At 46.4% G+C, this 12,098-nt stretch overlaps 1 long non-coding RNA gene across 1 annotated transcript; it reads right to left on the bottom strand.

Annotated features, from left to right (window-relative positions):
* Positions 1 to 8,289: 8,289 nt before the first annotated feature.
* On the bottom strand, positions 8,290 to 11,743 carry LOC142573909 (uncharacterized). Its single transcript, XR_012826367.1, has 3 exons — positions 10,121 to 11,743; positions 9,847 to 10,038; positions 8,290 to 9,769 (listed from the first exon to the last, which is right to left on the bottom strand). It is a non-coding gene; the product is annotated as an uncharacterized LOC142573909 (long non-coding RNA).
* Positions 11,744 to 12,098: the final 355 nt, after the last annotated feature.

Below are 12,098 nucleotides of genomic sequence, written 5' to 3'. Positions count from 1 at the left end.
ACGAATTGGCCAGAACTCGCATGGATCTTAGCATGCTGTCGCAAGTCACAGTTAGTTGCTAATGTGATTGGCCGCAGGACCACCTGGTCCAAGTGAAAATACATGCAGCCAAAACAGCACGGTGCTGAAACTTGAAACCATATATTTGAACACTTGCAGCAAGGATTGTGAAAGCATATCTTGCATCTCCCTCAAGATGTGGAATGCACTTGCACATCTCCTTGTACACCATCTGAAAGAAATATTTAGACATAGTGAGGGAAATTTAAAACAATCATGACTTTAATACACTCAGTTCTAGTAAACAGTGACCTTTACCAAAATCACGTAGATTGTATCTAAAGCCTTTGGACAGTACCACAGTGTACCTTAATCACAGCCCCTTCTACAGTTTATGTGGTGCAAGACCTCAACCTGAGCTCTCAAGAGGCTCTCAACTTGAGCTGCAGAAGCTGCAATGATTGTTAAATTGTTTAGCGCCATTGACTGTGGCTTTAGTGTAAACAGAATTCAAATGAACTCATTTGTATTTTGAACTAGGCGTGTGATGTAACTCAACAGCCTCCCAAGAAGCACTTTTCTGCTGAATAACACAGGAGCTTGAGGACCAGTCTTTTTATGTTATCGTTGTTTTGCACCAATTCAAATGCCTGCCATTCGAGGCTACGTGTTTGCGAGCACGCACTTGCAGTGAAAGCACGCCATAAATGTGCATTGGGCAGATTGACATATACGCACTAGTATTTAATAGACGTATGTGCAACATTGGGCACTGCACGGCACTACATTCAAGTGGGCTATTGGAGACAAAAGGGGCTTACGAAAACTGGCAAGCACTTCGCATATGCTGCGTGATAATTTTAAGTTTTACGCAATTAAAAAAAAATGCCTGTTCAAGGTACCGTAATTCTAGCCCTTGAACTGGATCCATCCTTCAGAGGAGGAGATTGCTTGCACGAAAAATCTGAACACATATTCAACTAATTAAAAAAAATCAATAATGAACTTTCTAATTTATTACATTACGGCACATATCGCAATCTACGAATTGTAGCCATTGAGATTGCCAGGCATATCCACTTGGGACTTACTTTCCAGATTGACACCAGTTGGAGACATATGTCATCAAACTCGCCGCAAAAGTTCACTGTTGGTCTACATAAAAGAACAAAACGTTCTTTTATGTATTGGAGCACAAAAGTAACTGGAACGCCCATTTATTTCGTCTCACACTTTTGAAAATAACATATCGAAAGTGGTGTAATTCTGGAAATTCCTTTAAAGTGGATGCATTTTGCAAACTCACAGGCTACAATTCCTTAATTGCAATATGTGCAGCAAGGTAATAAGTTAATTTGTCAACTTTTGCTAATTACTTGAAGATGCCTTTCGATTTCGCGTGCTAATAATGTCCACCTCTTCAAATAATTCAGCTCAGCGACAAGAAATATGATATCTGCCACAGGCCATTTCTACAAATTCCGTAAAACATAATATTGATCAATTTGTATACGAACCTAATGTACAGCAGGGACTTATGATATCATGCTCGAGCGTGTCAACATTCAGGATAAAAATAAACATTAACTTACGCTCAAAACATAAGCAAGTGAAATAATTACCTAGAAATTGTAGAATCCGGGCTGGAGAAAACGGTGCTCTTCGATCTGCACTGGTGAATCCACAACACCACAAAGTGCAGCAATAACAACCGTTGACACCTGCTTGCCTGTACTTGTAACGCCGTCCAGAGAAGCAACTGTCCAAAAATAATTACTTCATGCGCAAGATCATGCAGGTTCCTCATAAAAACTTCATCAATCACTAACACGCACACCCGAGAGATTCACGTTGTCTCACTGCCTCGCCGTGACAGTTTCCACCATGTGCTGTACGAAACTTGGGCTACTGTGGCGTCGTCATATTTTGTATATTCGGCCTGCATCTGTAATGATGCTGTTTGCTGTGAATAAAAATGCGAGCTTTTCTGCGAAATACTGATATTGTAATACCAGCCTATTATTTTGTTATTAGTCTCAAAGGAGCACATCAAGATAGATACGAGACTAAAGCTACTAAGCATTCAACAAAGATGGCGGCGATTGTAGCCAACGTTACTGTGGATTGTAGCGGCGTCACTATCCGTGGGCGTCTGAGCGGCGTCGTGCAGGAAGGAAAAGATAGGGGCAGCGGTCATTGCAGCCTGATAACTGCTGAAGGTGCCACATGTTAAGGCTTTTTTGTTAGGGAAGGAATTGCTATGCTGTAAACACTAGCCGTTTGCGCAACGGCTCATCATGACCGTACAATTAAGGTTCATACATGATCATACAAGTAAGGTTCAATAAATGTAGCGGTTCTTCCTGGCGATATTTTTTTTTTGGCAACTCGATCACACAGGGCACTTTCGATTGCAATCGATCCCGATCGCGATCAAAGGTACCCTGAGTGACGAGCATTTCCTTGAAGTTCATGCAATTAATTACGATTGTTGTCAAACACAAACGAAGAAAATCAATTTTTTTTTGCTGCTGCAAGAGTAAAAGCTCTTCGTTCTGATACAAGCACCAGTTAGGGCTAAATATGGGCATGTTGCAGATATAAAAGAGGTTTTAATGCAAGTGGCAGCTCCCGCTATTATACGCCTGCCACTTTCCAGTCGGTAGATTCTACTTCCGGCTGGAAAATGCTCTATCCAGTTGTTTCCAGCTAAAAAATGCTGTATCCAATTGTTTCCAGCTGAAGCTGGAAAGCTTCTAGCTGGAAGGGCTGCTTCCAGCTGGAAGACCAGGTGAGGTGGATTCCACTTCCAGCTGGAGAGTGCCATTTCCAGCTGGCTCTGGAAAATTTCCAGCTGGAAGGGCTAATTCCAGTTGGAAGGGCTAATTCCAGTTGGAAACCTGGCTGGGAAGACCATTTCCAGCTGGAAATTCAGAGCCCATTTGCCGGCCCGCTACCCCTTGGGTGCCCCGGAGACCTGCGCCGCCTACTTTATTATGACCTCAGGTGCTTTCCTGAAGCCTCCGTTTGCCGGTTATATGTGCTCTCCTGGATCAGTGCTTGTAAAAAATCCAAAAAAGCGACCCTGACATATACAACACAATTCAGAACCTTGCCCCTTCAGATACACCGATCACCAAATGAAGTGTCCGTGCGCACTGCCTCACCGCGCGGGCAGCCAGCGGCGGAGCGTAAACAAACTCGAGCGCACTTTGCTATGCCAGCATTTCTATGGGACAAACGCATACAACACGCGCTAAGAAATATAGGCAGAGTGAAAAAGCCCCCACATTGATTAGAGAGATTTAGAATAGGGGCCCCAGACGTTTTGGGGCCCCAAAGAAATAGCGTCTAAGCCACTGCGCATGCGCGAGACGCAAATTGCGTTTGGGTTTTGCGTTAGGAACGCTATTTCACCGATTTAGCGGGAGCCCAAATAGCGGCCCCAAAAGCTTTGCGTCAGCAAACATGGCGGCACCCATCGAAGCGACGGCTCTAACCTAGCACCAAACTGGGTTCGATTCGTGGTAACGCGTGAAGTTCGCAAGCTAGGAGGAGTGACTGCGGTTATCGCTTTCTCTCAACTAGAGTGTGTTATGAAGATTGATTCCTTAGACGCCACTGATTGCGAATTCGATTGTGGATTTTATAGCTCGTAGGCCTAACACGGCTAAGCCTGGCTGGTGAAGGCACGCAAAGTTGGTTTGCTTAAAACTAAGCGCCACTAATTGTTTGATGCTTACAGAATAACCTCTAAATTCTAACTAAGCGCGAATACACGAAAGCCAAAATTACTGTTCTTATCATAAAATGATATATTTTATTTAATTATTTCTAATAGCTTTTCTTTGACGCCGTATAGTGGCGCTGTCAACGCAAGACGCTATCCGCAAACGCAAAGCCCTATTCTAAACTATTCACTCCTGCGTGCCCCAACGCTAACATCCGCAAAGGCCTTTGGGGCCCTAAACTATTGGGGCCCCTATTCTAAAACTCTCTGAATCTCTCGCGCCCGCTCTTACTCGCGCCTGCGCACAAACGGCTGGCGATCCCTCATATGAACGTCTCCTGATGCATTGAACCATGTTTTGAAGTACTCTTTTTTTCCGTTCGGAAAGAGGAAAAACACCCATGTTAGTAGTATGAGGGTGTCTACCCAGTCGACACTTTCAATTTCCCTGAGTTTTCCAGGTTTTTCCTAAGTGCCTTTACAAAATTCCCTAAGTGACACAGAACTATGTTTTGTGTCAAGACTGGCTGTCACTATGTCGCCCGGTGCTGTCACTCTCTAGTAAGCATGTCAAAAATTAAAAACCACTTAATCCAGTTTGAATAGTAAGGATCGAGCAGTGTTTATTTTATTCAATATAGAAAACTGAAGGGAGGGTTAGAAAATGCATAGCGAATATCTTCGAAAAAATAAATGGTAAAGCACACTGCAAATCGAGTCGAACATTTTCGAACACTAATGAAAAGAGATGCATACAGACACAAATATTTTTTCGAAAATGACCTATTTCTATCAACTGATAGCCAGCTAGCTCATTGGTGTTAGGCCTGAGTTTGTCACAAGTGAGTGACCTTAACTGTCCCGCGTATAATGGCTCAGTGTTGCTTTCACTGCTTTAGAGAGCTTGTTTCGGTTTTTAATGAGGGTCACCTGCGTCTCGGCGTCAGCCAACACTTCGCTTTTTGAGCTCAAGTTCCTTCAAAGAGGCGGCACAGTTCCTTACCCCATCATTCCTTAATGCGACGGTTTTCTCGTCCTCGTCCCGCCGCGCGTTTTCACGAGTACTAGGCTCCGTGCACGGCCCGCCGAGCGGCGGCATCGACTGCGTGGAGCCCCCTCTCCCCTTTGCCGCGACTGCGGCGCGATCGAGACACTCGAGCACCTGCTATGTGAGTGCCCCAACTTTTCGCTCGCGCGCGCGTCCCTTGCCCGTGTTTACCGTGGGCACGGCCTGCCGTGCGACACCGTGACTGAACTCCTGCACCCCTCGGGCTGCCCTTCACGCCACAGGACACTTCTACGTGCGCTCCTGACATTCGCCGAGGCTGTCGGCCTCGCCGACCGCCTTTAGCTCCATCACATTTCCGCGGCGTGCTGCTGTTTCTGGTGCTCCTTCTCTCCCCCTACTTTCATTCCCTACCCCCTGTGCAGCGCGGTTGAGGTGTCCTCTGCTGAGAGACAGTTACTGCGCTGCACTTTACCCCAACCTTTCCTTCCCATACTCAAGAATCTCCTTCTCTCTCTCTCCGTGCACGGCAGCATTTCTAAAGAAATCAAATTTTGTTTCGACAGCGGAGCGACCGTGGCAACGTGTGTCGTAGTTAACCGAAGGCTCGCCGCGTAGGCATCGCGGTCATCCTGACATAGGTGTCTTTGTGATTGGAGGTCACGCGTACTATAGGTGACTGTTAGTGTACCTTTCCTTTATTGGGGGGGGGGAGGGGGGGGAGAGACGGAAGTTTATTGCTTTAGAAATGGGCGAGCAAGACATTTCGCGATGAACGGGCGCAATCGCGTTTCGCAGTGCCTACCGGGCTGCTCAGAATGTCTTGTCATATTTCCAAGTACCGTACTTTCCGATGTACAAGTTGCACATTTTTATAACACTTCCGACGCAAAAAAAAAAAAAAGGAAATGCTGTATAAGACGCACCCATTTTAGGTCGGTCAACGGTAGGTCGGAGGCGCGCGCGTCTAATACACCCGAAGATACGTCACATGAAAATTTCACGTTGAGACACTCGAACTAGTTTAAGCGCCGACTGGGATGTTTCAAAGGGTCATGAACCAGTAGTATTCCCATTAAGAGTGACCTAAGCAAAGCTGCAGGGCTTGCAATCCGCCTTTGTTTTTTTCGTTTTCCTGTGCTGCCCTCTGCCGCACCCCGCTGGAAACGTTTTGGAAGAGTGCCGGGGCTTCCGCCGATTGATTGACGTACCAAGCCCCATGTTGAGCTTGCGTCGGCAGTGCGTTTCGTCGACTGCCATTAATTACTAATGACTTCTCCGGGGCAGGATGTCGTACCTGGAAGCCACGTCGCACTCACCCCGAATACTCGATGAGCAATTCTTAAGCGCGCTGTTGTGCCAACAGTGCGGCCGTTGAAGACGTGCCGAGTTCGGTCTGCCGACGCGGCTGCCTTGGAGTTTGTTGTCCCTGATTTCCGTCCTCGCACCTCAGTCTTTGGACTGCTTCTAGACATTCTTTAGACATTTCGCACATCCGAGAAGACTTAAAGCGCAGCCTTCCGCGTCGGAGTTACCAAAGCGGTGTGTTAGTCATCCGCAGCCACAGATAGCTAATTTTTAGCTTCAAATGTTGTGGAAATGGCGCATCGCTGATACAAAATAACGTCAAAACACAGCAAAATATATACATATCTGCGCGTATGAGTCACATTGTTGCACATAGAGAGACGAGTCAATATGAGCGGCCGAGCCACATAATCCTTTAAAGTGACACTAAAGCGAAACAATAAATCATTTGAGACTAATAAAGCATTGTTTGCGAACCCTACAGGCAGTCATTTCAAAATAATAGCATGATTATTAGATGAGAAAATGAAGGTCGAAGTATCAGTATTTGAATTTCGCGCCGAAACCCCAACGCCGGTTCGTCAGTGTGACGTCAGGGATTCCAAAGTATGTTTTCGCATTTGGGCAGCGTTGGCTGAGCGAAGGTTCCCGAAACTTACCATGTTTAAATATTTGCTTCATTTAGGACACAATGTAGCCAATCTGTACCGCTATATAATTAATTAGGCCCTAGAAGATGCCATCGAAATCCATGACGTCACAGCGACCAAGTGCGGGAACTTCAAGGAGGCGTCGCTACCAGTCTTTCGTGATTGCGCTTTTTCTGGCTTACCAAGCGTCTGCTAAGAGTGGTGTTTTTGGTGTCATAGAAAGGTAATTACGCATGCAGAAGAACTCATTTTTCTTATTAGTGTCACTTTAAGAACGACATGTTTAAATGCCCCCCAAAAATGTTATGTTCTACCTAAATGTGCAAAAGGCATCAATATCCACAATCAACAAAAATAAAAATATCTTGCGGAAATTTTTTCAGCAATATGGGGAAAACACCCAGGCAGGAAACTGGAAGTGGGCTTCACGCCAAGCCATCCGAGGTTTCGTTTTATATTTCTATACACAGCTCTCGTCATATGTGAACCAAAGATGTACATTTCATTTGCTTTATATCCCATGTGTGACACCAGTGTAACTGGATATCTGGCGTCAGCTGGTCTCTGATCTTTTGCTCGAAAGACATGCAGCGAGTCGCGGGTCAAACTTCTTCCTCGTTCAGTGTTCCTGCTCTAAACCGACAAATGACGCTTGCTTCCTGTCATTCAGTGTTGGCCTAAGACATAGCCAGAAACTTCGTACTCAAAACTGAAAATCGACAAGAAAAAAAACAAACGTTTTTCTGGTGCGTTGCCTGCAGGCAACATTAGTCAATAAAAGGTTAGACAACGTCGACTGTGATCCAGACACATTACGCGCTGTTATTCCGATTACTCTTCTTGTTTTACTTCGTCATACTTAGTTTGCGCGTGCCATGACGTATTAGAAAAGGAAACTGCTCGACATAACCGCTCACTTATAGGCCATGTAATTCCCTCGCGAATGCCAGCGCGCTGGTAATTGAGTGAGGTAGTTGTTTATGCTGTTGTACCAAATACACAGTCTCTTGTTTTCTGTTTGATGTAGACGGAAACGTGCATCTCTGGAATTAAACGTGTCGGCATTACAGCACGTACGGCCCCACCAATCTACGCAGCGAATGGGGCTGGCACTCTTCGGGAACGGTGACGTACGTAGATATCTTGGTACAGGGCTGTTTCGCCGCTTGCCACTTATTGTGACGCGCCGTGCGAAACAAAGATGACGATTTCTAATCGCTAAGGCCAGAACTGAACTATAAAAGCAGCTTCGATCGACATAACTGATTACATTACAGTTCAGGTCCGACGGTAGGGTGCGCCAACTCGACGGCGCCAGGCCTATAACTTTCGCTGAACAGGACCGTGGGTGATTATCGACAACGGTCCCATACCCCAGCATCGAAGGCTATCAGCATGCTGCAAGTAAGCTGAAAATCCTTGGAGGCATTTCAAATGCAACACATTTCAGAAGCTGCGTTATCGACTCTGGAACTATCTTAAAAATTTTATTTCAGTTCACATATAACTCTAGTGAACGCCGAGTTGACAAGAACATGCCCTACAGAAGAGCCAAATGTTTACAACTGTACAATGTTCTCCACAGAGGGGAAATGTTCATAAAGAAAAAGAACACCTTCGTCATTTTATTAAGTTCCAGGGAACATTGTACAGCAAGTACATGTTATAGAAAAGACAAGTGGATGCAAGCGCGTAATTAAATTTACACAGGGCAGTGAACAGTGAAGTACAAAAGTAACAGTGATGAAGCAGTGACCAAGACGTAACATTGCAGGCACGTGCGGCGGTGGCGTCCGATCAATGTCCAATCTTGCTGATGGGAGGTTCAGGATCTGATTTGCTTGGCTGTGTAGTGGTACGCAGATTTACCGCTGACATGAATAATGACTGTAGACAAGTTTTTATAAATAAGCTTGGTGCCATGCCAGCATTATATTTCAAAGGATGAGCTGATAAGCATGATGCTCACAAGCTAGCGGAAATGTTTTATTGCCTTTAATTTACACCGTATGCTTTTTATAACGGTACGCTGATGCTTCGCATTAGCCATGGCAAATAACTTGATAAATAAGGAAGATATGGACAAAGAAAATATACCAACAAAGACCCCTTAATTAGAAAAGTCGACGAGGCAAGGGCCACAGACACTACACCACTGGACGCCCTTCAATTAAGGGGAACGCCCAGAGCCAAAATAGGAAGGATTTTGGAAAAGATTGGCGACCATCACTGCGGAACCATCAACGAACTATCTGAAGAATTCAGATGAGACGAGGCCAGCCACCAAGAATTATATGGAAAAAGTGGGAATGCACCCAGATAAAAATATGCGAACAACCAGATGAAGTGATCGAAGTCGCACGCGCGTACAATAGACAGCATACATGCATCAACACACGCACACACACATATGCTCATACGAACACATATGCGCGCGCAACTTCACAATGCGAACCAGCATCAGCGTACCATTACGAGAGCACAGGATGTGAGTTAACGTGCACCAACCTCCAGATTGACTGAGCATGTGTACCACAGATGAGCCAGCATGTTACCTGGAATTGTTTCGGTCCGCTCGTCAAACAGTCGGGAACCCTCAATGATATTGTTGCGCTACAACGCGGACAGAAGACAGGGAGACGTTCTTCAAGAACAGGACAACCTGTTCAATAACAAACGGAACAGATGCACGTCTTCTTCGTTTTCGCCCAATCTCAGCCACCCATTAGACGGAGTACGTTACTTCCCCAGTCGTCGTTGTCTTCTGCATAGAATACACGCGTCAATATCGTCTTTGTCGAACGGCCATGATACAGCTACCGGGCGGAAAGAACTCCCACAGGAATGTCGTGATCGGTGTTCGCGTCACGACTCCGTAGTTGTGCAGCGTCATCGAGGCAGCACGGAGCCGGCGGAGGGACTTTTCCTGCAGCTTAGAGTCAGCGGGCGTAGCAATGTGACGAACTGTCTCGTGAGCAAGGCTTGCCGCAATATGGTGAGCACTGGACGCCATGGCCTACTGCGCAGGCGGAACAAATCTTGAGGGGCGGCATATGTCAAGACAAGGGTTGCAGACTGAAACGACAAAAAAAGCATGTTAATCAGCCGTCAGCACACCGTCGCAGCACGGGCCAGAACTCGGATTTACTTACGCGCAGTCGACGTACTGCAGGGTGGGTCGTGCAGGTTTCTCCATTGGCCAGGAAACCATGGTAGCTGCGTGGCTGGAGGACAAGTTCACAGACGGTCAGCCGAGGGACAACAGGCGATGAACGTCATCCGTCTGGTACACGGCAGGGCGCGGGAAAATCCGTCGCACGTGACGGATGGCAAAAGCTGAGGAACTGAAACGACAAGGAGGCGTCGTGTTAAGCACTTGGCAGCACAACGCCACTGCACGGGCCAGAAGAACTCGGATTTACTTACGCGCAGTCGACGTACTGCAGGGCGGGTCGTGCACGCTTCTTTATTGGCCAGGGAACCTGTAGCTGTGTGCTTGGTGCACAGACGGTCAGCCGCGGGACGACAGGCGATGAACGTCATCTGTCTGGGGCACGGCAGGGCGCAGGCGCGTTGCTGGAGTGCTCTGGAAGCGGAGGCCTAGGGTGCGCACCTGAATATAAAAGGGCAGCTTTTCAAATTGGGAATACAACCAGAAAGTAGTTACTCACCATGACAAGTGTCATCGCACGAACCGTGGGAGATGAACACGTGAAACATGGTCCGCTGGTCGAACGACGAAAACACAATGTGGCACAAGGAATGGAAAGAAAGAAAGTGGCCGCGTATGTACTTCGGCCACAACGCGCCGCGTTGTGCAAGGCAACGTCCGTGTTTCAGCGTAGCTAGATGAACTGGAAGTAATACGCCACTGGTTAGCCTGACACTAATTCCGGATGCCACCGACTTCCGCGATGCCACATTTCGCGCCCTTTCGCGTGCGTGGACGCGAAATTGCGGCCGGGAAGCGATAGCACTCGGAATGGGTCGATGGCCGTGTTGCAAATGAGAGAAGACCCCTGCCAGCTGTGGCCTGCGCAGTGTCAGCTACCTGCCTAGTGTTAGCTGAGCCTGAAGCTAGAATCGCCTCACCCTGTCCTCTCCGCTTCCGTCACGGCAACGACCCGATGTGGCTGCGGCCACATCGGGTCACGAATTTGTGCCTCCCGATTACTCCGCCATTCGAAAAGACAGACAGACACGTGGTGGTGGCGTGACACTGCTAATAAAGAAATCCCTCCCATATGAACCGTTGCCAAATTTGAGGGATGCTGAGGCCGTGTTCTGCAGAGTTACCTGCAACAACACTGCCATAATTGTAGGCTGCGTTTACCGAAGTCCTGACTCGGACGAAAGCTTCATAAAGAACATACATGAGTTTCTGCAGTGCCACGCTCACAGCCTAAGAATTATCATCATGGGGGACTTTAACCTTCCAGAAATTAACTGGAAGAAAATGCAATACTCATCACGTACTTCAGAAGCACTAATTGATTTGATGCTCAACTTCAACCTACAACAAGTAGTTGATCAACCAACACGCTCACATGGTACTGCAAGTAATATACTCGATCTAATACTACTCTCTGATCACTTCTTTGTAAACAAAATACACACTAGTATTGTTGAAGGTTTATCCGACCACGATATACCAATATGTCACCTACCTCTGTCGTTTAGCGTACAAAAAAGGTCTTTAGAAAGCACCGTTATCGTCTTTGCGAAGTCGGACGACGCCAATGTTTTGACGTACATGGCACATGAATTCACGGATTTTGCGGAAATGGCTTGTAATCCTTCGGCAGACACGAATTCCCTCGGGACTAAGTTTAAGACAGTAATACATGACTGCATTGAACAATTTATACCGTTAAAAACAAGAAAATCGCGCAAATACAACCCATGGGTAACGCGTGAGGTAATTAATGCCAAACGAAAAGTGAAAAGGTTACGTCGGTCTTTGAAGAAGACTAGAAATCAATCACTTCAGACATCAAAATTGATTACCGCCAAGGCAGAACTTAAAGTCAAACTAAGCCACTCCAGAAAATAATATTTTAATACTACCCTGCTTAACTTCGTAAAAAGTAATCCACACAGATTTTGGAATCACTTCCGTGCACGCAAAGTAATCACGCCAGAACGACCCCACAATGAAAAAGTTTCTCAAGCTAATGCATACAAGTACTTCCAATCGGTATTTACTGCAGATAACGGATTTGTCCCCCCAATAATTCCTACAGGTTTCACCATCGACTCACTAAACATAACTGACTCAGGAATCTTTAACTTCCTACTCGGATTAGACACGAAAAAATCTAGTGGCCCTGACGACGTCCCGAACGAATTCTTAAAGCGATACGCAGAATGGTGCAGCAGATATCTTGGCATTATCTATCGCATA

The sequence above is a fragment of the Dermacentor variabilis genome, chromosome 3 (assembly GCF_050947875.1).
Source record: "Dermacentor variabilis isolate Ectoservices chromosome 3, ASM5094787v1, whole genome shotgun sequence".
Lineage (NCBI taxonomy): Eukaryota > Metazoa > Arthropoda > Arachnida > Ixodida > Ixodidae > Dermacentor > Dermacentor variabilis.
The sequence above is the reverse complement of the archived record's forward strand: the minus strand, read 5'-3'. Positions and strand labels throughout refer to the sequence as shown.